At 48.6% G+C, this 24,919-nt stretch overlaps 1 protein-coding gene across 1 annotated transcript in view; it reads left to right on the forward strand.

The window, feature by feature from the left end:
- ABTB2 (ankyrin repeat and BTB domain containing 2) overlaps positions 1-24,919 on the forward strand; it is a 175,707-nt gene that overhangs the window by 102,948 nt on the left and 47,840 nt on the right. The gene's annotated exons all lie outside the window — the stretch shown is intronic.

Consider the following 24,919-nt stretch of genomic DNA (forward strand, 5'->3'; position numbering starts at 1 on the left):
GCCAATGTAAAGACCTACTCAGAGCACACTGCTGGGTGGAAGGAGGGGCAGAGGAGGGCAGAGGAGGGCTTTGAATAGAAGAGTGGCATTATCAAACTTGGCTTCTTGGTCTTAACAGGATCCTTCTCTTTGTTCCATTGGGAATGGAGTAGAAAGAGAGAAGCAGGGAGATCAGCTAGGCCATTGCAGAAAGCCAGGTGAGCAATGATGGTCTCTTGGACCAGGTCATATCAGGGAAGATGGAAATTGATCTCCTCAGGAAGACAGCACATTTTTGGGTAGAAGTGGCCCATTCTGTCCCACCCTGACCTTCCTTCTCAGATGCCAGAGGAAATTGATGGTAACCAGGGTGCCCTGGCTCCCTGCTAGTCCCCTTTGAGGAAACCAGAGTCTCTTAAAAAGTTCAAGCTAGGGGCGCCTGGGTGGCACAGTCGGTTAAGCGTCCGACTTCAGCCAGGTCACGATCTCGCGGTCCATGAGTTCGAGCCCCGCGTCAGGCTCTGGGCTGATGGCTCAGAGCCTGGAGCCTGTTTCTGATTCTGTGTCTCCCTCTCTCTCTGCCCCTCCCCCGTTCATGCTCTCTCTCTCTCTCTCTGTCCCAAAAATAAAAATAAACGTTGAAAAAAAAAAGTTCAAGCTAAGGGTGTCTGGGTGGCTCAGTTAGTTAAACATCTGACTCTTGATTTCTGCTCTGGTCATGATCTCACAGTTCTGTTCATGAGATCCACCCCCGTGTCGGGCTCCGTGCTGACAGCACAGAGCCTACTTCGGATTCTCTCTCTTTGCCCATTCCCTGCTCGTGCTCACTCGCTCTCTCCCTCCCTCCCTCTCCTTCCCTCCTTCTCCTTCCCTCCTTCCCTCCCCTCTCTCTCTCTTTCTCTCTCCCTCCCTCCCTCTCCTTCCCTCCTTCTCCTTCCCTCCCTCCCCTTTCCTCCCTCCCCTTTCCTCCCTCCCCTCTCTCTCTCTTCCTCCCTCCCCCCCTCATGTGCACTTGCCCTTTCTCTCTCTCAAAATAAATAAACAAGCAAACATTTTAAAAACATTGTCAAGGCCAGACTTTTTCTCTTCAAATAAGATGAGAGCTTCAGAAAATCAGGTGCACTGGACCTGGCCTATCCTTGGAAGGGAGTGTTTCCAGGATTTCATTCCTTTGGCTGGGACTTTGTTTTCTTTGGGGCTTCTTGGTGCCATCACTGTTGTTTATACTTGTGGCCCTTTCCCCACAGGTAGTTGTGATTTAGGAAGAATTGCCTTTAGGAGGGCCACCTAGCTTCTTGACTGTGTAGCCTGGGGCTCTTGCGTGGAGCCCACATTTCAGCCAGCCTGAATTGGGCAAGTTCAGATTTATACAAATAATAATTCAGAAAGTGAGGATACCTTTACGAAGAGCATATTGTGGCAATCATAAGAACCACTAATAATCTGGCAAAGGAATTTACAGAGAAAGCAGGAAAACAATTCACAATCAGAACATCCAGAAATATCATGAGGCTATAGTCACGGTAATGGTTATAAAAAAACTACCAAGATTGTTTATTTTGTATCCACTGGCACATTTAGTTTTCATATCAACCCCATAGAGGTGGTGCTGTGGGCTCTATTTTACACGTGGGAACACACACACACACACACACACACACACACACACACGATGATTCGAAGGTAGGTGATCTGTCCCCAAAGCCCCTGCTCTTGGCTGTGACTCTAAACAGCTTGCTTTCCTTGTACAATTTAAAAGATATTAAGTCTTTATGTTTACATTCAACTTTTTCATAAACTTGAGGATCACAGATCCTAGCTGCCAGAACATTTCCATGGAACCTAGAGCTGAATCCCTGAGGGTTCCCAGATGGCTCTGGCTGGCCCAAGACACTGAGGCTGTCTAGAATGATTAGGGCAGAGGAAGGTGCTAATCCATCAAGGAGAGGCGCTTTGCAGCTGATGTGAATTCGTTTATCTCCCCCTCCTCGCTCTTTGTCTGTTTATCCTCCCTCCTCCCTCATGGGCCCTGCAGACAAGCCTGATGTATGGGCATCTCAATCACTTCTGCTTCCCCTGGAGATCAAGGCCGGGCCTTGGGCCCTGAGGCCTCCCCGAGTAAATCAGTAAATTGGGGGGAGGGGTGCAGGGAAGGGATCAAAAGAGAATGGGGTCCTCTCTGCTTCTAACTACCTGTAATCTGCCGCATATCCTGAAGATGGGGGAGGGGGGAATCCCTTCCTCCCCTCCTTCCCCCCAGCCAACCTGATCTTACAAGAAGCTGCCATCTCTGGGAAATCTGGAAGGATGAGGTCCTTCTCCATTTCTACAACTAAGATCTCTGAAAGCTCCTGGCGAACCAGTCCAAATCAGGAAGATTTTTTTTTCTTGAAAAGCACATGAAACTGTGTCCTGTGTTTTCCCGCCCTTCACACAAGGCCAGAAGTGGAAGACAAGTGTGAATTCTCTAAACGCCCATCAGAGCAAAGGAAGATGAGAATGTCTATATTTTCTTAGCTATTTCAAAATGCATTTTTAGATTTCCAGTGAAGAGATGTTTCCAAATGACCTCTCCTTTCAAGGAAAGAACGCCCTCTATTTCAATTCTTCATTTTTCTTACCTTCTTTCCTCCAGCCTTTTTTTTTTTTTTTTTTTTTTTTGCCATTTTTACTCTCCCCCTCCCAATAAGAATCACCAGAGATTCAGCCCTCGCCCCGCAGCACCTCCTTTCCCTTCTGGAGGAGACTGACCTGCCCCTGGGCAGGAGAGAAAACAGGTGCTGTTCTTGCTGGGACCATGCAGCTCTCTGTTCCGGGGCTTTGCTACCTGGAAGGTTTGTATCAGGGAGGAACACATTCCACCCTGCCCTCCTGGCTCTTTAGCTGTTACCTAGGGCAGAAAGACTGTTCAGTTAGCTCACGGCTGACCTCCTGCAGCTAATTAGTGCCTTTAGCTGGACTGAGCAGCCCGGATCAGGAAAAGCTTTGCAAAATGGCAATTAGTGATGGGTTGCTTGTTGCTGCTTCCCAGGGCTTGTGGCCCATAACCAAATGGTGGGTTCCCCACTCAGACAGGGTCCTATCCAGGACTCTGATAGGCAAATCTTCTTAGGAAGATGGGATCACAGGCACCAGTTCCTTTCGACCTTCCCCTCTGCCATCCCCTTCCTGTGGGGCTGGTTGAACAAAGGCGAATTCATTATTAAGTATGAGGGATGTGGCAGCTTACCTCAGGGTCCAGGATCTTTCTCACTTCTGATGATGATAACAGAAAGATTTATGTTACCCATTTATGGGTTTGTTGAACTCTTGCAGTGTCAGGCATTGAACTTAGGGCTTATATGCATTTGCTCTCGTAATTCTCACCATAACTGCTAGAGAGAAGACACCATACCCATTTTACAGATGAAGAAGCTGAGGCCTAGAAGTCAGATAAGTTTACCCAGGTCACAGTGGAGCAGCTAATGACGTTCATTTTTTTTTTTTTTTCCCCAGAAGATATTTATTGAGCAGCTATCATGTGCCTGGCATTGTTCAGGCAACCCCTGCCAGAAGGAGTTTGCATCTTGGAGGGGAGCATCAGACACTAAACATCTAAGCAAACGAACACAGCAGTCTCTGTATCAGTGCTTCAGGAGAATTGAAAGGGCGCTCTTCCCTGCCCGAGCCAGGATTCCCAGAGGTCCCTAAGGCTGGCGGGAGCAGGTAGCATTACCCTGTAGCCTAGGTGCCTCATTAGGCAGAGTTAGTCACCTGAATGTCCCCAGTCCTCAGCACTGCCAGCTAGCCATACGTTTTCATGAGGAAACCATTTCATGCAAGGCACCTTGGCCTTGTTTTATGAGAAGCAGAGCCAGAGCTGACATGGCAGGTATTCCTGTGATGCTGGCACCCCGATGCACAGCAGAAAATTGCATCTCCCCTCTGCGGGGTGGATCCAGCCCTGGCGCCTCCCTGGCTCAGCCTCGGCCTCACCCTGGGCGTAAGTAGTTGTCTTGTTATCAGTGAAAGTAACTCAGGAATTTCCCTCGATGGGAAGCCCTGGGTAATTCACTGTGGTTCTGGTGTTCTGGGTAGAGCCTCTGCTCTAGGCAGGCCTGGGAGTTCTCATCAGCTGTTACCAGTTCCTGCTTGAGGGGGGGAGCCCCCATCCTTTCCCCCCCTACCTCACTGAGTCAGTGCTCAGCGGGCCCTGCAGCAGAGTCCACAAATAGCTCTGCAGCATGATTTCACTCCGGAAGCTCCTCTGCCTGACTCAAGACCTGCTTTGGGCACCTCCTCCCAGGAGCCGCTCCCCACCCCACCCCCTCTGCCCCCACACCAGCTGGGGAGGAGCCAAGAAAAGGGGAAATCCCCTTACTGAGCCAGTAGAAAGCTGAGGGAACCTGGGGGGCCAGCTGCGGACACAGTGCAAATTTGGGGGGGCAACTGAAGCAGACAACTGTGCAGATCTTAAAAAAAATGTATGTCTATATGTATAATACATATGTATACGTATATACATGTGTATATGTATAAATGAAACATAATGAGCTGAAAAATGTCCACAAAATACAGGATTTAGTGTTAGGATCATAATGACATTATTTTTCACCTATTTGTGAAAAAAAAATATTGATATGTTAATATATACAAAAAACTATTTGAAGAAAAAGTATACACCATATTAATAAGTTATCTCTAGAAGGTAAAAGTCAACGAAACGTCCTTTTTCTTTATTGTGTCTTTCTAATTTTTAAATAATAAACATATTTACCTTTACAATCAGAAAAAAAATATTTGGGTAAAAAAAAACTAATAAACCAAACCAAAGTGTCCTAAAAGGACATCAGCCTCCTTAAATGCCTAACAGCACAAGGGCAACTGCTAACCGAATGCATGAAGTCACTGGGATGGACTGAGTGATCGCCCAGCAAACATCAGCTGCCTCCCTAGTCTGGAAGGACTACGCCAGTTCCACAGGGCACCTCCCTCACGGCCCCCAGCACAGGGAAAAGGGAAAAACACCTGTTTTCTCCACCATTCCATCTTTTGGGCCGAACACAGTGCCTGGCCCCAAGTGAGGGCTCAATAAAAATGTTTTATGAATGGATATACAAATCAATAGATATTATGCAATCAAGTATTGTGAGTGCTGTATGAGATAAGTGTCTGCAGATTTTAGACAGATTTTAGAGATTACAGGACAGGTCACGTTACTGAGACTGAAGGAAGCACACATGATGTTGTTTCTGGCACATTCCTTTTTTTTTTTTTTTTTTAAGAATTTCCTTATTTAATAACATTTCATAAACTTTTTACTTTAGAATAGTTTTAGCTAGGGGCGCCTGGGTGGCTCAGTCAAGAGTCCAACTTCGGCTCAGATCATGATCTCACAGTTTGTGGGTTCAGGCCCCAGGCTGTATGCTGACAGCTCAAAGCCTGGAGCCTGCTTCGGCTCCCTCTCTCTCTGCCAATCCCCCACTCACGCTCTGTCTCTGTCTCTCAAAAAATAAATAAACGTTAACAAACGTTTTTAGAATAGTTTTAGCTTTACAGAAAAGTTACAAGAATATTACAGCAAGTTCCCAAATGCCCTAATTTCTCTTATTATCATCTTAGATTTGTCGCATTGTACATTTGTCACAATGAATAAAGGTATATGGATACATTGTTGTTGACTAAAGTCCGTACTCCAATAGAATTTCCTTAGTTTTTACCTCATGTTCTTTTTCTGTTACAGAATCCCGTATTGTATTTAAAGTTATCATGTCTCCTCAAGATTCCTCTTAGTTTCCTAGACTCTCCTTGTTCTTGGTGAGCTTAACAGTTTACAGAAGTACTAGTTGTGTCTTTTGTGGAATATCCTTCAATTTGGGTTTGTCTCCGGTGTTTCTCCTGATTCGGTTGGCATTGTAGGTCTGGGGGGCAGAAGGTCACAGCGGTAAAGTACCCAGCTTATCACATGCTGTCAACATGACGTTAACCCCGCCCACCTGGCTGAGACAATGTTCATCAGGTTTCTCTACTGGAAAGCTGTTCCTCTTCCGCCAGGCCTCCCCATACTGTCCTCCCCAGAAGGAATTCACCACGCCCAGCCCACACTGAAAGGGAATGAATTCATGCCTCCCTTCCTTGAGGGGGCTGCATCTCATACATTAGTTGGAATTATTTTGTACGAAAGATTTATCTATTTTCCCAGTCATTCATCATTATTAATCATGGATACATGGATATTTGTTTTATACTTTGGATTATAATCAAATACTATGTTATTTTTTGATTGCTCAAAGTGTTCAAGCTTGGGCCTTTGGGAGCTCTTTCAGTTGGCTCCCGCATCACTTTGACACGCCCTATCATGCTCTTTGTGACCACTCTCTTACTTTCTGGTGCTATCACATGCTCCAAGCTCGTCCTTTGTACTGTTGCTCCATTCCCAGAACCTGCTGTTTCTCCCGTGGGACAACGGGTCCTTTTATTAGAGACTGGCCTCAGAATCCTGGAGCTGGGCGTGGCATCTGCTCATTGCTCCTGGGCCGAGCGGGGCATTCCTTTCGAGAGAAGATTTTCAGAAACTGGGAAAAGAGCAGCCACATCTATACTAAAGTTCTGGGATGAAATAAGAAGGAAGGGGCTGGCAGAGGCAGTCTAAGCCTCTTGCCGAATCAGCAACTTTACATGGACACCACTCAGAGTCCTGTGGCCTCTGCTTTGGGGGGTGGTTCTGTAAACAGGCAAATACATGGCCACAGATGCTTTAGGGAGGGGCTGCTCATTCAGGGTTCCTCAGGGGGCTGGCTTCCCCATTACTAACTTATTGGGGCTTTCTCTGCTCACCCTGGAGCAGATTTTAGCCCATTCTGTGTTCCAGACACTGCCCTAGGCTCTCACTGGACCCTCACAGCACCCTGCAAGGTACTTTAGGTATTGTTGGCCCCGTTTTACTGCTAGAAAGGCTAAGGATATGCCCAGCATCCCTGGGTAAGGGACTAACCTGGCATTCAAACCTCAGCATGGCCCTCAAATTCTCTTTATTGGGCTGTGCTGCCTTTCAGTGTGCTCTGTGAACTCACTCGTTTTCAGTGCAGGAGTGGACTGTGTTGTCCCAAGTTCATGGGCCCACCCTCTCTGCTATCTCTGATCAGAATGGTCATCCCAGAAAAGTGTAAAGAGTGTGTGTGTGTGTGTGTGCGTGCGCGCGCGCGCGTGCACGCACACATATACACATGCCTGTCTGTCCATCCTACAGGCTCTCCAGGGGCTGCTGTGCAAGTGTCCACCCCCCCCCCCCCCCCCGGTAGGAAGGTATATCCCACCACAGCCCTGGTGCTGGGAACTACATGATGGTTAGTTTCAGAAGAAAGTGAGCACTTTTAGGAAACCAAAGAACGAAGGCTAATGCAGCCCACAACAGGGGACCATGGCTGTGTACACATTTAAAGGCTTGTTTCAAAGATATTCAATGGCATAAGAAAATGCTTTACCATGTAATAAGTGAAATGATACAACACCGTAAGTTTAAAAACTATGTCAATACTTCTTTAAGTAATGACATGATGGGTGATTCTTATTTTTTACCTTCTACTGAACTGTATTTTCTGTACTTCAATGCAGTAAACAGGCATTAATTGTTATTATAATAAAAGTAACTTAATGTAAAGCTAGTGAGAGAGCTTCATTCTTAGGACCATCCTCATCTAGGACTGATTTTCTTGTTAAATATGTTTGTCTTATTTTTTTATGTGCTTCATCCACGTCTTCTGTGGGGACACTCCCTCTAAGGAAGCCCATCCTAGCATTGAATCATTGCCAAAGAATAAGTGGCAAGACTTTTAAAAAAAAGTCACGTAATGAGATACAGCTTCATACCCCCTAGGATGGTTCTAACCAAAAAGACAGACAGTCACAAGTGTTGGTGAGGATGGAGAGAAACTGGAACCTTCACAGACCACTGGTGGGAACACAAAATGATCCCACAGTCACTGTGGAAGACAGTTTGACAGTTCCTTGAAGAGTTAAACATAGGATTGCCGTAAGGCCCAGCAATTTCACTCCTAGAGAGACTCTTAAGAGAAACGAAAATATATGTCCTCACAAAAACTCGTATGTGAATGTTCACAGCAGCATTATCCATAATTACCCCAAAGCAGAAACAAACCCAATGTCCATCAGCAAATGAATAGGTACACGAGAAGTGGTTTATCCATACAACCAAAGATCGTAGGGCCACAGAAAGGAGTCAAGTACTGTGCGTGCTATAGTGTGGATGAACCTTAAAAGCATTAAGCCATGTAAAAGAAGCCAGACACTAAAGACTGCTGCTTGTGTGACTCCAAGATAGGTGAATCCACAGAGACAGGAAGTAGGGTTGGGGTGGTGGTGGAGATGGACAGTGAGGTGTGGCCATGAATGGGTGCAGGGTGTCTTTTAGGGTGATGAAAATGCTCTGGAATTAAATCATGGTATGTTTTCACAACTCTGTGAATGTACTAAAAACCACTGAATTGTACCCTTCTAAGGGATGAATTTTACGATGGTGGGGGGGGGGGGGGGAGGTTGTATCTCAATTTAACAAAAACAATGGATTTTGACTTGTAAAGGCCGGCCCGGATTTCCTGGAATGGAAGGGAAGCATGTGAGCTCTTACTTCCGAGCTGTGTGATCGCGGGCAAGTTGCTTTACATCTTACAGCGTCATGTTCTTAATGGTAAACTGGGAACACCGTTAAATCTCCAGTTCCATGGGACATTTCGTTCTGACCCCGTGCTCCTTCTCCAACTCCTCCTCCAGACTACAACTCTTAACCGCCCCCCAAGGAGGCCGGCTGTCATCCCTGTAAGGGGAGCTGCCTTTTTACTTTTCCATCCCAGCAGGAGAGCCCCTCTATTAAAACCACCTCTTCCTGGAGAGACTGAGGTCCTGGGGGGATGGGGCAGGGAGAGGGCTCATCCTGCCAAGCTGTTTCCACTGTTTATTTGAAGAACTGAGAGTCAAATAGGCAGTGGCTTTTTCTAAAACTTGTAGTTAATGGAAATGTCACGAAGGTTCTAAGTTCAAAGCAGCCGTGGAGCCCTTGTGTTTATTTTTCAGATAAACACTTTCTTTCCCTTTCTCCCTTCTTCCCTCCTTTTGTCTCTCTCTCCCTCCCTCTGTTTCTTTTTAAGGTAAAAGAGTAGGAGAACTGGGGGCGAAGAGGGTGGGCTCAAGTCTGCAAAGCTGCTGTTTACCAGCAGCGGACTAGAGCATAACAGTTGGTGGCAGGGCCTTGCAGACCGTTTCAGTGCCCTTCCCACCCCCCCCCCCTCCCGCCCAGCTTTTGGATGAGGATCATGGCTGGGGAGGGCTGAGGTTGGCGGTCATGCTAACACACCCTCTCTCCTTCCTTTCTGCTGTAATGTCTGTGGCAGAGCGGTCAGCACCCAACAGGCCCTTGCCCTCTGACGTCTGCCCTCCCGGACATGCTATTGGAGGAGACTGACGTCACAGATACGGTTTTTTTCTTTCGCCTTTAACGTCATCTGAAGCCAAAGCCGTTATTTTGGTTTGCTTTAATAGTGCAAGTGTCCAATCCAGGTTCCCTGAACATGGGTTTTTCAACTTGCTAAGCATCTTCCATGTTCTTGGAACTACAGGGATGGCAGAGAGAGGGAAGGAGGAAGGCGAAAAATAATAGCCTTCTGCCCTTCGTAACCACTCCCGTGTCCAGCCAGAGGACTCGGCAGAGGAGCAGAGTTCAGCAGAGTCCAGTGGCAGTCACAGTGAGCCGACGAGGGCGGTGGCATGGACAAGGACAGCCTCCGTCCGCTGTGTGCCCACTCTGTGCCTGGCATCGCCCTGAGCCCACATTCGTGTGGTCTCCGCTGATCCTCCCTCTTGCTTTCTGAGAGTGAGCATTTCAGACAGGGAAACAGGCTCAGAGGAGGTGTTGCTGGTCTGAGGCCATATGGCAAGTCAGCGGCAAGACTTGAGGCAGGGCCTGGCTGATTCGTAAGCTGGGCTCATAACCACTGCACTGTGGTCAGGGGAGGCTCTGGGCAGGTGGTGGCCAGTCGCCGGGGAGAGAGAGATGGACACAGATGGGGGAAGCCGCCAATGTTGAGGCTGCAGTCATGAGCATTTTAGACTCTGAACCAGTCTGGATAGACACACACACAACACACCCCAGAGTTGTGCAGGAATCCTGGGCTCCCAGATTTGGGAGGAATGGCACCACAGCACATGAGGAACTTGGGGTAGAGGGAAGGGCCCCACCACGGGAAGGGGGTTTACTGGTGTGGACACAGGACCGGGGCTATAGAAGCTGCTACAAGATGGAATCGGATTAAGTAAGAACTTTCTAGCTGTTGGAGCTGCACATGAGCTCTCTTAGGAGGAAGCGAGTCTGTGGCCCCTCAGACAGTGCCCTTAGACAGCCACTTGGCATATTGGCTGGGCGTGTCGAACATCAGAGCCGTGATCAGCTGGAGCTGTAGGTCCTGGGCCGCAGTGGGGCACAGGGGGTGAGTATAGATAGCGTGGCGGCCACACGTTGAGCCTGCACCGTGGGGAAACACGAATGGGCTTGGAGGCCATGTGGTTTCTGTAGTCCCTTTCAGCCTTGGCTCTATAAATATGTATGTGATGTGCTCTGGTTTGTTTGGGGGGGGGGGGGCGGGGCGAGGGTAGGAGAAATGTCATTTGTGTGTGTTTTTCGTAAAGCCCTGGGACAGAGTATCTCCTGAAACTTCGTCAAGGAGTTCAAAAGACTTTGATTCTTTCTCACCTTGGCCATCTGGCAGGTGGCTTGGGGGGGTGGATGGTGAGATCTCCAGGGTGACAGATTGCTTCATTCAGCCTCAGTGTAGTTTGGGGACATGCCGACTGGTTAATGATTGGAGAATGGGCCCGATGCCGGGGAACAGGATACCCTTTCTCTGCCCTCCCCTCACCCAGACGCACTGCCCACTGGTTGTGACCCCTGCCCCGGGCAGAGGCTGTGAAGTGAAGATGACTGCACTCGGATGGGGGCAGGAGAAACTCCCCGGGGGAGAGAGAAGGCTCATCTGCTCCGGCACAAGCGAGAACGTGGGGGCTGTGTGGGCGGAGGCCTCTGCTCCGATCATGGTGGTGGGGGGCAGTGTAAACAGAGCTGGGGCGCTGCACGTGAGGAAGTGAGGAAAGGCTGAGTTAGCAGAGGGGCGGGGAGTGGCGGTGGGCACCCCCCTCCTTTCAGTGCTGCTCAAATCCAAGAAAGAGCCGGCCCAGCTGTCTCGAGAGGACTTCCCCGTGCTGCCTCTTCTCTGGCCAGTAGCCAGCACATCTTGGGTCGGGGAGGGCCCTGGGGAAGGGGTTTTGCCCAAAAAGACTGATTCACTATTTCCACCGGGTCCGCGGGCCGTCTTGGTGGGCAGATCACACGCCAGCCTTGTAAACTCACTCCGCGCTTGTCCCTGTGACGTTTATAGCCCCATGGGGAGCTGGCTTTTTAATGAGCCTAATTTGAGACTATAAGTAGGAGTTTGTAAAACAAACAGTGAGGGACTCCGGCCAAAGCCCAAAGTTGCAGTTGAAGCGCATAGGGTCGTCACATACAGCACGGCAGACAGGCGGAGCTGCTGTCCCCAAGGCAGCGGGACAGGAGCTCCCCAGGGAGAGGCCTCCCTCCCGGGGAAGCATGTTGCAAGCTGTCTTTCCCCTGAACCTGCGGCATAGCAAGAACCCTTCCCAGGTGGGTTCTGCACGGAAAGCATTGAGAGTCCTGGGTCCCCCAGTGGGAGAAGAGGACCCCTTTGAGAGTGGGCCTGTGTGCAAGTCCAGGACTAGGTGTCAGCAGGCCAGAGGCCCCAGCAGTCCTCCCTGGAAGACATCCCCATAGCCAGGCCTCCGAGGCCTCAGGGAGTGAGAGTCTCTCACCCAAAGACACGTGTGAGGAAATCCCCCATCTTCCTGGAGCTTTAATTCCCTTTTGGTGAGACCTGGTTTTCAAGTTAAGGAAGAGGTGGAGGGTGCTGATGTCTGTTAGGAGGGTCTGTTAATAAGGTCACCTCTCTAACAGGTGCCAGGTGGGAAGGGAAGTTCCTCAGCTCTCAGGTGGAGCCCTGAGGGCTCTTCTCTGTGCTAGAGTGCCGGGGTTTAAAGTGACTCAGGGGACACTCTGCCCACTCTGAAGTCATATTAAAGGGGTCCCTCCTGACTTGCCCCAAATTATGGACCTCTAGAATGGCGTGTGCTGTGGCTGTTGAAAACAATGATGAGAAACATGATCGGGGCACCTGGGTGGCTCAGTCAGTTAAGTGTCCAGTTTCGGCTCAGGTCATGATCTCATAGTTCATGAGTTCGAGCCCCACGTCGGGCTCTGTGCTGACAGTTGGGAGCCTGGATCCTGCTTCAGATTCCGTGTCTCCCTCTCTCTCTCTGCCCTTCCCCCACTCACACTCAGTCTCTCTCTCTCTCTCTCTCTCTCTCTCTCTCTCAAAAATAAACATTTAGAAACATGATTTAGGGCCATGGAGAATGTCCATGAAATATTAAGTGAAAAAGGAAGTCATTAAAGTGTATGGTAGGGTTCCTTTTGAAAAATTAAAAGTATAGATGTACACTCAGAGGCATTAGATGCATATTCAAAAGCCTGAAGGATATAAGACCATAATGTTGATGGTGATTATCTCCATGTGGTAAAGTTACAGCGATGTTTATTTTCCTCTTTTTGCTTCCTTGGGTTTCTTAAATTAAAATAAACTGTGAGTGCCATTTCACAGATACTCACCTGGTGGCAGCCGAATGGTCTGCCAAGAAGGTCCCCCATGAAGGGAGCTTTCCAGCCCCTAGGTCTGAGCTAAATGAGGGCTGGAGTTGCCAGCCTAAGCCCTTAGGGAACTCGGCCTTGTGGACCACAGCCACTCTGCTCTCGGTGGAGTCTGACGAGCAGTTCCACAGCCAGCCGGAATGGACAGCCGGCTTTAAGAAGTCATGGGGCCTCCACTGAGGCATGGGGGCCCTGGAAAATGGGAGAGATGGCTTCATTGTCGGATTTTCCATATGATTGCATTTGAACAAATGGTTCTATGGCTTAAAAATATTTTTGGAAACATACTTTACAGAAATCCTCTTGTGTTAGAGAAATCACTACGTCTGCAAGTCACAGGAAACGTGACGGTTATAGTCTGGATTGTGTCCCCCACCCCCAAATTCATATGTCCTAATCCCCAGAACCCCAGCACGTGACCGTATTTGGAGATAGAGCCTTTAAGCAGGTAATTAAGGTAAAATGAGGTGATAGGAGTGGGTCCTAATCTGGTATGAGTGGTGTCCTTATAAGAAGAGATCAGGACACAGACACACACAGAGCAAGGTCATCTGTCAGACAAGGCGAGAGGCCTCAGGAGAAAACAGCCCTGCCAGCGCCTGAACTTGGACCTGCAGCCTCCAGGATCGTGAGACTATAACCTTCTGTCGTGCAAGCCCCCCAGTCTGTGGTACTTTGGGAGGACAGCCCTAGAAAAACCAAGAGGGGGATATTTTTCTCTTGTAGAACATTCCAAGACTGGCAGTTCCTGGTGGTGGTCAGCTGCCTGGTGAGGCTGTCTGAGACCCAGGCCCTTTCTGCTCCCTGCTCTGCCGTCCTTAACATGTTGGCTCTCACCCTGCTCTTGTCCCTTCACTCAGGTCCACCCCCTCCACCGCAGGACCATGGGGACTGGACGGTGCTCCAGCGTTTGCCGCAGGCGGCCTGCCTCCTGGTTGCACAATGGCTGCTGCTGCACCTTCCTCAGATACCGTGTTACACCAGAGCCAGTAAGAAAAGCAAAAGTTCTGCCAGCTGGCTGGGTGGCCTGTATCCTCTTAGATCAGGGAAAGCAACATCTTCGAGAACCCCTGAAGTCTTGACTATATGTCTCATTGTCCAAAACCGTGTCGCACAGGTATAGGGAGGCCAAGGAAAGTGTCCCCCAGGGCTCATAGTACATAACTATTCCAGACAGAATAGTTCAGGGGTTCTGATAGAAGGAAGGAATGGCATTGGATAGGTCACTGAGAGCATCAGCACAATTTCAAGCATCCAGTGACTGTTTTCATACATCTTAGTGGGGAAAGATCATGGGGTCCTTCAAGACCAGGTCCTTCAAGATCAAGTCCCTCAAGAGTGACACAGTGAAATTTGGGGTGTCCTCAGCTCAGAAATGAGCATTCTGCAGGGACCTCCTGTCTATAAATGAGCTTTCCTCCGGCTACCTCCTCTCCACCCTCTTCAACCCACTCTGGTGACATGCGATGTTATTCAGCCATATTGACCAGGGACTGTTTGCTTCTCATAAAGTCTATACAATCCCTTCGGGGTTCTTGGAGTGAGTGGGGGCTTTCTGAAACATCCTGTTATTTCCCCTCCCCCGCCATAGCTCATGACAGCACATAGCAAAAGCCGTCTCTCCAGATTCTGTCCAAATTCCTATTACTGACTCCAGCCCCCTCCTCTTGCATGTATTATGCTGCATTTTAAGTATTTGTCTACATGTCTTTCCTCTCCTCTAGGGTAGGATCCTGGGTCTATGCACCTCTGTATTCCTAGTGCCAAGCTGAGGGTAATTAATTGGCCTATAAGGGACATTTGCATAAGCAAATGAGTCACGGGAATAGCACAATGCTAAAATTTCTGTAGCCCCCTCAGATACTCCAAATTTGAAGCCAGCACTTAATCTTGACACAGAGCATCCGAGGGCCTTAGGGAATGTGTTCTCTGTCACCAGGACGTAACTGCTTGCAAGCAGCCGCTTCTCCATGTGTGGGGGGTGGGTATGTGTATGTGCATCCCGTATGAGTTATGAAGGGGACACCACTGCCTCTGGGCTCTGGTGTCCCCTGCACACTTAGCATTGGGGTGTCTTTGTCCTGGCCTGGATTTCAAGGCCTGTGTTATAAAAATACTCCCGTTCTTTGTGAGTTACTTTTTTGAGCCGGGTATATTGAAAGTTGCCAACTACTTAAAAGTGACCTAGTGGGGTACGTGGGTGGCTCAGTCAGTTGAGCATCTGACTTTGGCTCAGATCATGATCTCATGGTTGGTAGGTCTGAGCCCCATGTCGGGCTCTGTGCTGACAGCTCAGAGCCTGGAGCCTGCTTCGGATTCTGTGTCTCCCTCACTCTCTGCCCCTCCCCACGCACTCTCTTTCTCTCTCTCTGTCAAAAAAATAAAATAAACATTAAAAAAAAAAAGTGATGTGGGAACATCACCAATTTTAAAGGTGGTCAAATACAGTTTTCATTTATTTGGGCTTAAAAATGATACCTTGCTGAATTTTAGTTCTAGAAATAGGATCTGCTACCTCTGTCTTTGATATTCAAGTGTTTCATGCAAAAGTTTAAAGAAATGCCCAGCTTTATGGAGGTAAGAGAGCCCAGGCAGCAGGCTGGGTGGATTTTGGATTGTGCAGTCCCAGGGAAGTGGGCCAGCAGTGTGGATCCTAGTCTAATGCTACCTCCCATCTGTTCACACGCTGCTGCCTGATTCTCTGTCGAATGTGCATGGGACCCTGTCACTCAAGGGCTTAAGCCCCTTCCGTGGGTCCGTATTGCCCTGAGGACAGAGCCTGGTCTGTTAGAGCCTTGTGACTGGTGCCCTCCACCCTGGCCCCTCCCTGAGGCCTGTCACATTCTGCCCATCGCTGTACTATCCCTCTCAGTCCCTCCAAGGTGCTCTGGATTAGTACCAGGGTCAGCAGGCATGGCCCCGGGGCCAAATTTCACTGACACGTGTTTTTCTATGACCCACAAGCGAAGAATGAATTTTACATTTTATATGGTTGAAAACATTCATTAAAAGACGACTATTTCGTGACATGTGAAGGTGAAATGCGAATCCATGTTGATACTTTCATACATGGAACACGGCTATGAGCATTTGTTTACATGTTGCATGTGCACATTACACGGGCCAAGTTGAGTAGTTGTGACAGAGACCTGCAAAGCCAAAAATATTTACTCTCTGACTCTTTACAGGAAAAGTTTGCTAACCCTTGGATTAGTACTGGCTCCAAGGGTGGGTGGAGAGAGGGCAATGGTCTGTTAGCCACCACCCAGGCTGCTCCAAATAAACACCATCTAGTACAAATAAAGTGTTTACTGTACAAACACAACTTCATAACAAGTTCCCATAGGGCCTCTCCCTAAACTATCATTGTTCCTGAACCTTTCTAAATCTTTCCTCTCCCTTGGAAGACCCATCTAACCCCTTCGTGAGACTGGTATTTACTCATCATCAGCTGAGATGTCCCTTCCTCCAGGAAGCCTTCCTGGACCACTAGGCCTGGATAGTCTGGCTTGGACACCCCTCCTCTGGGCTCTTTGTGCTGTCTCTAGCCCTTTTCACACAATCTTGACTTGGCTGTTGTACCATCTACCCTCCTTCCCTAGACTACAAACATCAAGAGGGTAGGGAACTTGTCTGTTCACTTTTCTATCCCCAGAGCATAGCTACTTCTGCACATGATTAGGTCATCTATAAATAGCTGTTGCATAAATGAGTGAGTGAATGAATGCAGAATAAATAACCCCTCTCTGGTGAGTAAAGCATGATTCTTTATCAGTGTAGACCACAGTGGTCTTTAGGAAAATAATGGGATAGATTGGCTTTGGGTTCATCCCTTCCTCCTAATGGTGGTAAGTACTTTTATACGGTATCTGATGGCTTCATTCCAAAGCCATTGGCCCTGGGAATCAGTGACGCCATTTATAAGAATATTCCCATTTACTACATGCTTACTATATGTCAGGCATTTTGCTAAGTGCTCACTTAACCTCTTTTAATCCTCAATCCTGAGAGCTAGGAGCCTTTTACACAGATGAGCAGATTGAGGCTCAGAGATGTTAGGTAACTAGTCCAAGGTCACACAGCTAATAAGATTCAGAGCTGGGTTTTAAACCCTCTTCTCTCTGACTCATGCTATTAAATCATCTAGAGAGTCCAATAGTCAAAACCCTTTGGAATGGGACCCAAAGCCAACTGAAGCAGGTTAGATTTGTTAGAAGAACTCGAGCATAGTAAATTTCTGACTAATGTACTCATGATCTGTTAATAAATGCCTTGGCCATCTGCCCGGGACCTTGTGATATTTGCCTCTTTTTTAACCCCCAAGGGGTGAGTTGTGCACGTTTTGGGTGCTTGGCTCATTTATCCCTCTCCTCCCCTCTGGGCTGATGCCTGGAGACTTCTCTGCTCCCCTCTTTTTCCTACTGGCAGCACTGGTCTCTAACAGGAGATGTGGCTCAGGAACCACACCTGTCCAGGGTTTGCCTCTTCTCCCACCCCTGTGCCCACCGGTACCCCCAGGCCAGCACCAGCAGCAGCCCAAGACTCCTTTTCTAGGTTAGTGATTCTGGTCGTGTGGTGTAAAGATTTCCCTGGCTGTCCCCGTCCTCAGGTACCAGTGTATTGCAGCCTGCACCTGTCACAGTGGCTGCTGGAGGTCTAGGCCACCATGTGGCTGCATCGTGATCACACAGGCTCAGTGAGGTAGGTACACAGCTGGGCTGAGTGTCTGGCAGGATCCTCCAGGAAGTGCCACTGGTGATGCAGCCCCTGAGTCACCTGGAGTCACCACCAGGTGAAGGTGCTGGTTCTCAGAGGGGCAAATTCTTGGAATGAGGCACGCAGACAAAATCTTACCACCGCATTAGCAATGTAGAACTGTTTCTGCCTGGATTTCTTCCAAAAAGAATGTCCTTTCCTCTTACCTTTGTGTGTGTGTGTGTGTGTGTGTGTGTGTGTGTGTGTGTGTGTGTGGTAATATTTCTATAAAACATCCAGGTTTTCCTTTTATTTACCTTTTTTTTTTTTTTGCCTCCATGAGCTCACAATGGTTTCATAATGGTTTTGTTTTTATTAAAAATATAGGTAGTAATTATTTAATCAGTAGGAAAAAAAGTATGAAGAATAATGGAGAAAAAAGTCATCTAAAAGTCTCCCATGCATAAATAACTATCTTTTATATTAGATGGCCCCCATTCCAGGCTCTTTATAGATAACTCAATTATAGTAGTTTCCTTTTTAACATCCACTTGTTTTCTTATATAAAAATTTAATTTCCGATAACTAATTTTCTGCCACATTTGAAGTTAGAGATACTCCTTTGCTCAGAAGAAACATTGGTCACCCTCCTCATTCTCTAAGGCTATCCTTCCCTCCCTACCCCCATTTCCCTAATAACAATAACATTTTACTAAGCCAATAAATCATAATCATTGTAAAAAAAAGTTTCAGAAAGCATGGTAATTCAAACATAGAGAGAACCACTCTTACCTCGGTGGCTGTGTGCATTGACTGGGGGAAAGGCTGATATTTTAGGGTGATGACCTTGTGTGTGTATGCACCCATGCGTGCTGAATGTGTTGCCTTTATACAAAAGTGGCTCTGTGCTGGCCTTGGCTCACAGGAATTATGGTGCTCGCCCACTGTGGGCCAAGGACGGCATTCAACAAAGGACCATGGTCATGTGGTGGCTTCTTTTTTTTAAGAGGCGGCGGTTCCAAGACTCATGCTTTCTGGTCACTCAAGCTCTTGGTGTGTTACATCAATACTTTGCAGAGAGGCCACCCAGAATCTCTTAAAAAGTATTCTAAACACCACGGAGATGTTTTTCCACGGGAAAAGCTCAGTAGGTCACTGTGAGTTTTCTGCTCCATGCTGCCCAGTGTTGTGACTATTGCTGGTTTTTCCAGAGTTCACCTTTAGGTTTAATTTCCTGAAATTGATCTGCTTGGTTACTCTGGCTTTATTTCACTCTCTTGCAAAGAGGGGAAATGGCAATGAACAGACTGCATTTTATTAGGTTTTTTACTCTAAAAAAATTAAGCAGCAATCCACGATCTCTACTAGTTTGTTCTTTTATGGGCTCCCAACATGTGTCCCCTGGGTCTGTGACAGAACCGATAGGCACCCTAATGACACAAGTGGCCAGAATGCCAGTGAGCCAGTGTCCCTCGTGGAGATTCTGGGCTCCCCCCTACTACTTTGTTGGGCTGTTGTTTTCTGGTGGCCCCACTCTCCCCCCGTAAATCCTCACCCTGCTGGGGGCTCCCCTGAGAATTGGGTGAGTCAGTCCTGAGGTCACAGGTGCTGTTGCCAGCTGGAGGGGAAGAGGGTGGCCCCAAGGCCAGCTCCCCAAGCGGGTCTGCTGCCAGCCAGCCCAGGACTGTCACAGCTTCCAAAGGGAGGTGAGTTCCAGCCCAGAATTCATGGTGAGGTTTGCTTTTTACCATCTTTTTAAAAGAGAACTGGGGATGCTGGCAAGGAGCACGCTGCACTTCAGCAGCCTTTGATCTTGCCCTTGGTTCTCTGGCCCCTAGCTCCCCGGGCAGTCGTAAATGTGTCTTATGATTTTACTGTTTAACAGTGAGCTCCTAGTCCCCTGGGCCTGACTTAACTGGAAGACCATCTTTAGCCAGTCGTGTTCTGATAACTTAGCCAGAGTAAGGTGTTAACCAGAGCGCAATTATGTTTGCTTTTAATTTCCTGACCCTGAAGAAGAAAGGAAAGTGCACTGCTAATGGGACTGGGGAGTGGAGAAGGAAATGTTCTGTCCCTGGCCTTGAACGGGGGAGAGCCGCATGTGAGAGGTGGCTGTACGTGGTGCTCTGGATTCCAGGGTCGGACGGGCTGGGTCAGAATCCCACCTCTGTCATCTTCTAGCTTAGTGACCTTAGCCAAGTGACCCAGCCAACAGTGTGCCTCATTGGTAAGTGGAGCAAGTGATAGTATTAGCTACTAGCTACTAGAAATAAGACCGCTGCGAGGGTCTTCGTGTGGGTTCGAATGGTTCATCCCATTCCTGGCATAGAGTACCTACCACTCACTACGGGGTAGCCCATCTCCATTCGTTATTAAGCCATGGTTAAACCCCATTTCCCAAACTCAGACCACGCTCCTGCCTCCTGGGCTCTCATCTTCTCTCAGTTGAACTTTTGGGCCTCACAGTATCGTGGTCTCACCTTCAGATGGGTCCTGGCCAAGAGTTAAATGAGCTATCGGTTATTCTTGATGAATCCTTTTTGCATGGATGATTGCCAGTTCACCAGGTTTTTTCTTCTTACTTCCTTCGTCTTCCCCTTGCCTCAACACCCACCCCCAACCTTAGAATGTCAGGAGAAACACCACTCGGTGAAGTTTCTCTAGAATGGACTATCCTTACGCTCCATTTGGGTCTCTCTGAAAACTATCCATGCTTTAACTTTTCAGCACTTTGTTTCAGTATGACTAATATCCAACACTGGGCATTAAACGTGCTATATATAAAATTCCAGATCAGAGAATGGAAACACTTTTTAAAGAGTAAAAAAGTGTTGGATTATGTGCGCTGTTTGGAAACCATTCAGCGGGGCAATATAATTTTTATTTTCAGAAGCTTATGGATTGAACCCCACCCAAAGCTTCCAGCTCCTAAGAAAACCAGTAGAATCCACCCTGCCAAGTTTCCTCACAAGGGCAATAAAAGAGTAATCCTCTGCATCCCGGTTTTCATTTTAAAGAAACAGGAGACAGGCGGTGGCCTCTGCTGTCTTCACAAATGAGCTTCCCTGAGCCGGTTGCTAGTGAGCCCGGTGGGCAGTGTCACAGGCGGGGGTGGGAGAGGGTGCTGCACACACAGCCTTGCACAGACACCTGAGCCCACTGCAGTCACGCTGCCCTGAAAACATTTACAGGTCTAGGGAGGGCACTGGTAATAGCTTGTTGAGTTGCGGGGACAGTTATATTACAGTCTTGATGGTGTTTTGATGACCGGTCAGAAAAGCTGACCCATAAATCTATCCAGTTTTCACACACAAAAAAGGACTTCTTCTTTACCCTTAAAGTTGAGTGTGTGTGCTGCGGAGGGAGACTGGAGCTATGCGGGAAATTAAACCATAGGAAATAATAATAACAGGGTCTGTTTGTTCCCACTGTTGACAGTTCAGAAGTTAAAGAGTAGAATGAAAGCGGGGAAGAAGGTTTGGAAGGCTACACTTCAGTGCTAGAGCACACAGAGAGGCCAGACTGTAGGGTCCCGGGGCTGGAGAAGACTCTAGAAGCCACCGACTCTCCCCGAGAACAGAATGAAATCCCCATTGATTTGGCCTTTGGACTAAGCCCTGCTTCTGAAAAACCTGAGCACTGAAAGTCTGGTTTGTCAACCCAGTGTGCAATCCATCTGCTTCTGGCGTGGCGCTTGCTTGGGGGAGCTGGCAAGCTGCAAACTGAAACCCAGGTTGATTCCTGGTTGGCAACCCCTGGCAAGAAGGCGGGGTTCCCAGGCCTCTGCTCGGTGGCTTTCCCATGTAACTCAAGGGCGCCCTCTCTGGGCGCTGGTGGAGAATCAGCTGGGAAGAAAACGTGTTGCTTTTCCAAACCCAGGGCTGGCACAGAGCCAGGTGACCAAACTCACAAAACAAAACAGCTCAGAGAAACAGGGAGCAGATACGCGTAGGCTTCTCAGCTCTGCTGATTTCCTGGGAGGTGCTGGGTATTTCCCCCGTTCACTGGCAGAACTGTTTTCATCCTTAAATTTCAGAGAAAGAAAGTTCTTCTAACCTGTGGAAAGGTACTTAAATGCCCTTGTTGCAGGGCAGTGGGGAGTCACGGAAGAGGACTGACCAGAGTAAGGGCCGGCAAGGATGGGACAGGACTGGTGGGGGGAGACAGGAGAGGAGGCTGCTGTAGCATCTGGTGAGGGGAGACAGTGGCCCGAACTGGGGTCCTGGCAGTGGCGGATATTTGAGATGCTGAAGTGGTAAAAGCAGCAAGGCTTGTGGTTGATCGTATGCGTGCAGGAGGAGGAGGGAGACTTGATAAGGATGACTCATGGGCTGTCCTTGTGCAATTGGGTGGATGTGGCCCCGTGCTCAGGAGGGGACGGTGGAGGAGGGAGCCGCAGCTTTAGGGGATGAGATAATGAGTTCCGAGATTCAGGAGTTGGGCAACCACATTGAGAAAAATCGAGTGAGGGAAGATTATGGTTCTGTGTGTAGACTGAGAAATGTGGAGGCTTCACCTACAATCAAAGTACACTCGAGTGGAACACTGTTTCAACAGAAATGCTGATTTTTATAGAAGGTAAAGGATAACTCCATCAGACTTACTGCCTCCTGCTGCTCCCGACTCAGTAGGTCATGTCGCAGTAATGATCTGAGTTGATGCCTGTGGGTTTTCTTTGTGACTTTTACAGAGTTCAGCAGGATTGATCAGGGATGTCCTTGTGAACTGATCACAAGAGAAGCATTCCAACATGCTTTCTTTTCAATCATGACTGAAATAATCTTTTCTAAAGATTTTATTCAACGGAAAAAAGAGAGAGATGCTCTTTCTGTGTGTTGGGGTGGGGGGAGGTGTGCGCACATGTTTCTGTGGGGGGGGGGGTGTGCGTGTGTGTGTGTGTGTGTGTGTGTGTGTGTGTGTGTGTGTGTGTGTTTAAAATCCCTTTTTCCAGAATGACCTTGCCCTGGGCCCCTATCATAAGGCTGGGAATTTGTGTGGGGCTAAGAAGGCACTGATGTGTTAAGAGAACGTAAAGATTTTCCATCTCCACGGAGAGCTGTTGAGGAGCAGGCTTATAAGAATTTCAGATTGACATAAAAAAGGCTTTTGTAAGGGCAGATGCAGAAGACAAGTGGTGGAGCTGCATTCTGGAAAGATCCGAGGGAATAAGAGGACAGCCTCCATCTGTAGACTTCCATGGGCGGCCTCCAGGGATCCTTGGCAAGAGGTGCCTAGAGACCCATTAAAAGGAAAGTGCTGTTTCTGGATCTTAGTTTCTCTTTCCTCCTGTCAGACCCCGGGGCCCAAACAGAATGGAACCCCTCTTCTCACAAATCTCCTAGGGTTGTTTAAAGGACAGGGCGGCCACAGGTAGGCCGCCATTTCATTTCAGTAGCTTGAAAGTCAAGAGATCGAAATTCTAGCCCCAGTTCTGTTTCTGACCCTCAGTATCCTTGGGCACATCTTCTGGGGGCCTCGGTTTTCTCATCTGTAAGATGGGTGCAGAGAGTACATCGTGAAGTTTTGGGGATCCAGTGTGATCATGCGGTGGGGTTATCACAGCGCCTGGCATATAGTAAGCCCTCAATGGAAGTCAGACGTGGCTGTTCACTGGCAATGGCCGCCCCACCTCCCTTGCCGGAAGAATACATTACTCCATGTTAAACGTCTCTTAAAAGCAAAAGGTACTACGCAAAAGCTCTGATGCCATCAATTATTATGATTAATATTAGGTTCATAATTACTTTTGCCACAATATTAAGTGAAAGCCCCTCTGCTGGGTGATGACTAGGAAGATAGGAACCGTTATTAATGGAGCTGCCAGCTCGTGTTACTGGATCCATTGACATAATATTTCTCCCTGGGAATCCTTTGACAAATCAGCTGAATTTCCTATTCCCTTGCCCTAAGCACTGTAAATTTGATCCACATGTCCCCAGTGTTGTTTCTGTAGATTAATAATGAAGAAGGGAGGGGAACACAGCCTGCACAGGACCCATAGATGTGTGGAAACTCTCCCAAATGTTTGGGCTGTCTGTGGGTTAGAGCTTATAGAGTATGTGTGTGTGTGTGTGTGTGTGTGTGTGTGTGTGTGTGTGTGTTGGAAGGGGTGCAGATTCCCTTTCATTTTACTTGTTTTAATGCTCAGAGCCAGCTCGCCCTAATGTGTTTGGGCACTCAGCTGTCAGGGAGAGTTTCTGCTTTGGGGAACAAGGCTGGGGCATAGGGGGAGCCCAGTCGTGCCCTCCCCATCCTCCCACTGGGAAGCATGCTTTGAGGAAGTGCTCTGATGCCCTGCGTTGCTGCGTCAGCACTAGATTTGATGGGAGGGGCCGCTGCCATCCCGGAGGGCTGAAGGGGGGTTAAGGGGGCAGTGAGGCAGCACAGAGGAGGGCAGGGAGGCTGTGTCAGGCGAAGGGCAGGCAAGGAGGGCAGGGCTGATTGTCAGCTGAACCTGCACAGCGGTCAGAGAACTCTGCCCGGGTCCGGGCAGAGGAAGAGTGTCATGTGTGTTTGCCCCACGGGAGAGGAACACACAAGACGCAGCAGGGGGCTTCCTGGGTGAACCAGGCGGTGGTGATACAGCGGTATCAGCACATGCACAGTCCACCGACCCCGGGGCAGCCACGGGAGAGCCTTGGTGGTGCGCTCGTCGGACGTGAGCTCACGAGAGGGATTAGGTGTACACATTTGAGAGCCCGTCAGATCCAGATTCAAATCCTAGCTCCGCCTCGGAGTTGAACAAGTTATTCAAACTCTCTGAACATCAGTCACCCAATATCTAAAATGGGGACAGCAGTGCCTACCTTACAGAAAGAATACATTTAAAAAAATTTTTTTAATGTTTATCTTTGAGAGAGAGAGATCGAGTGCAAGCTGGGGAGGGGCAGAGAGAGAGGGAGACACAGAATCTGAAGCAAGGTCCAGGCTGTCGGCACAGAGCCCGACGCGGGGCTAGAACTCACAGGACTTCAGGATCATGACCTGAGCCGAAGTCGGACGCTTAACCGACTGAGCCACCCAGGGGCCCCTAGAAAGAATAAATTAGAAGGTGAAAATTAAGCCTACATTCCCAGCATGTAGCAAAAATGAGAGCGACAGCCCCCAACAGAGCATTTCCTCTGAGCCACACGCTGGTGCAACATTGACATCCAATAGCTCATCAGTCCTCACAGCCACACAATGAGGGAGGTGCTCTCCTTATCTGCGCTTAACACGCAAGGACTCTGAGGCACAGAGAAGTGCAGTAAGTGGCCTGAGATCACACCGCTGGTTAAGTGACAGAGCCAGATTCGGGAGCCCAAACGTCCCAGCTCCAAGGCCCCGTCTTCACCGCGCTGCTCGCCGTCTATAGCAGTCACCATCCTCATTACATTTCCGTGTGCGGGACAGGGAATTCTAACCCAGATTTGGCCACATCCCAGGGGCTCTCCAGCTATCTCAAGGCATTTTAAGAGATATTCCCCAAAGTGACTGATTACG

This window comes from Puma concolor, chromosome D1 (assembly GCF_028749965.1).
Source record: "Puma concolor isolate L17-30 chromosome D1, mPumCon1.1.hap2, whole genome shotgun sequence".
Classification (NCBI taxonomy): domain Eukaryota; kingdom Metazoa; phylum Chordata; class Mammalia; order Carnivora; family Felidae; genus Puma; species Puma concolor.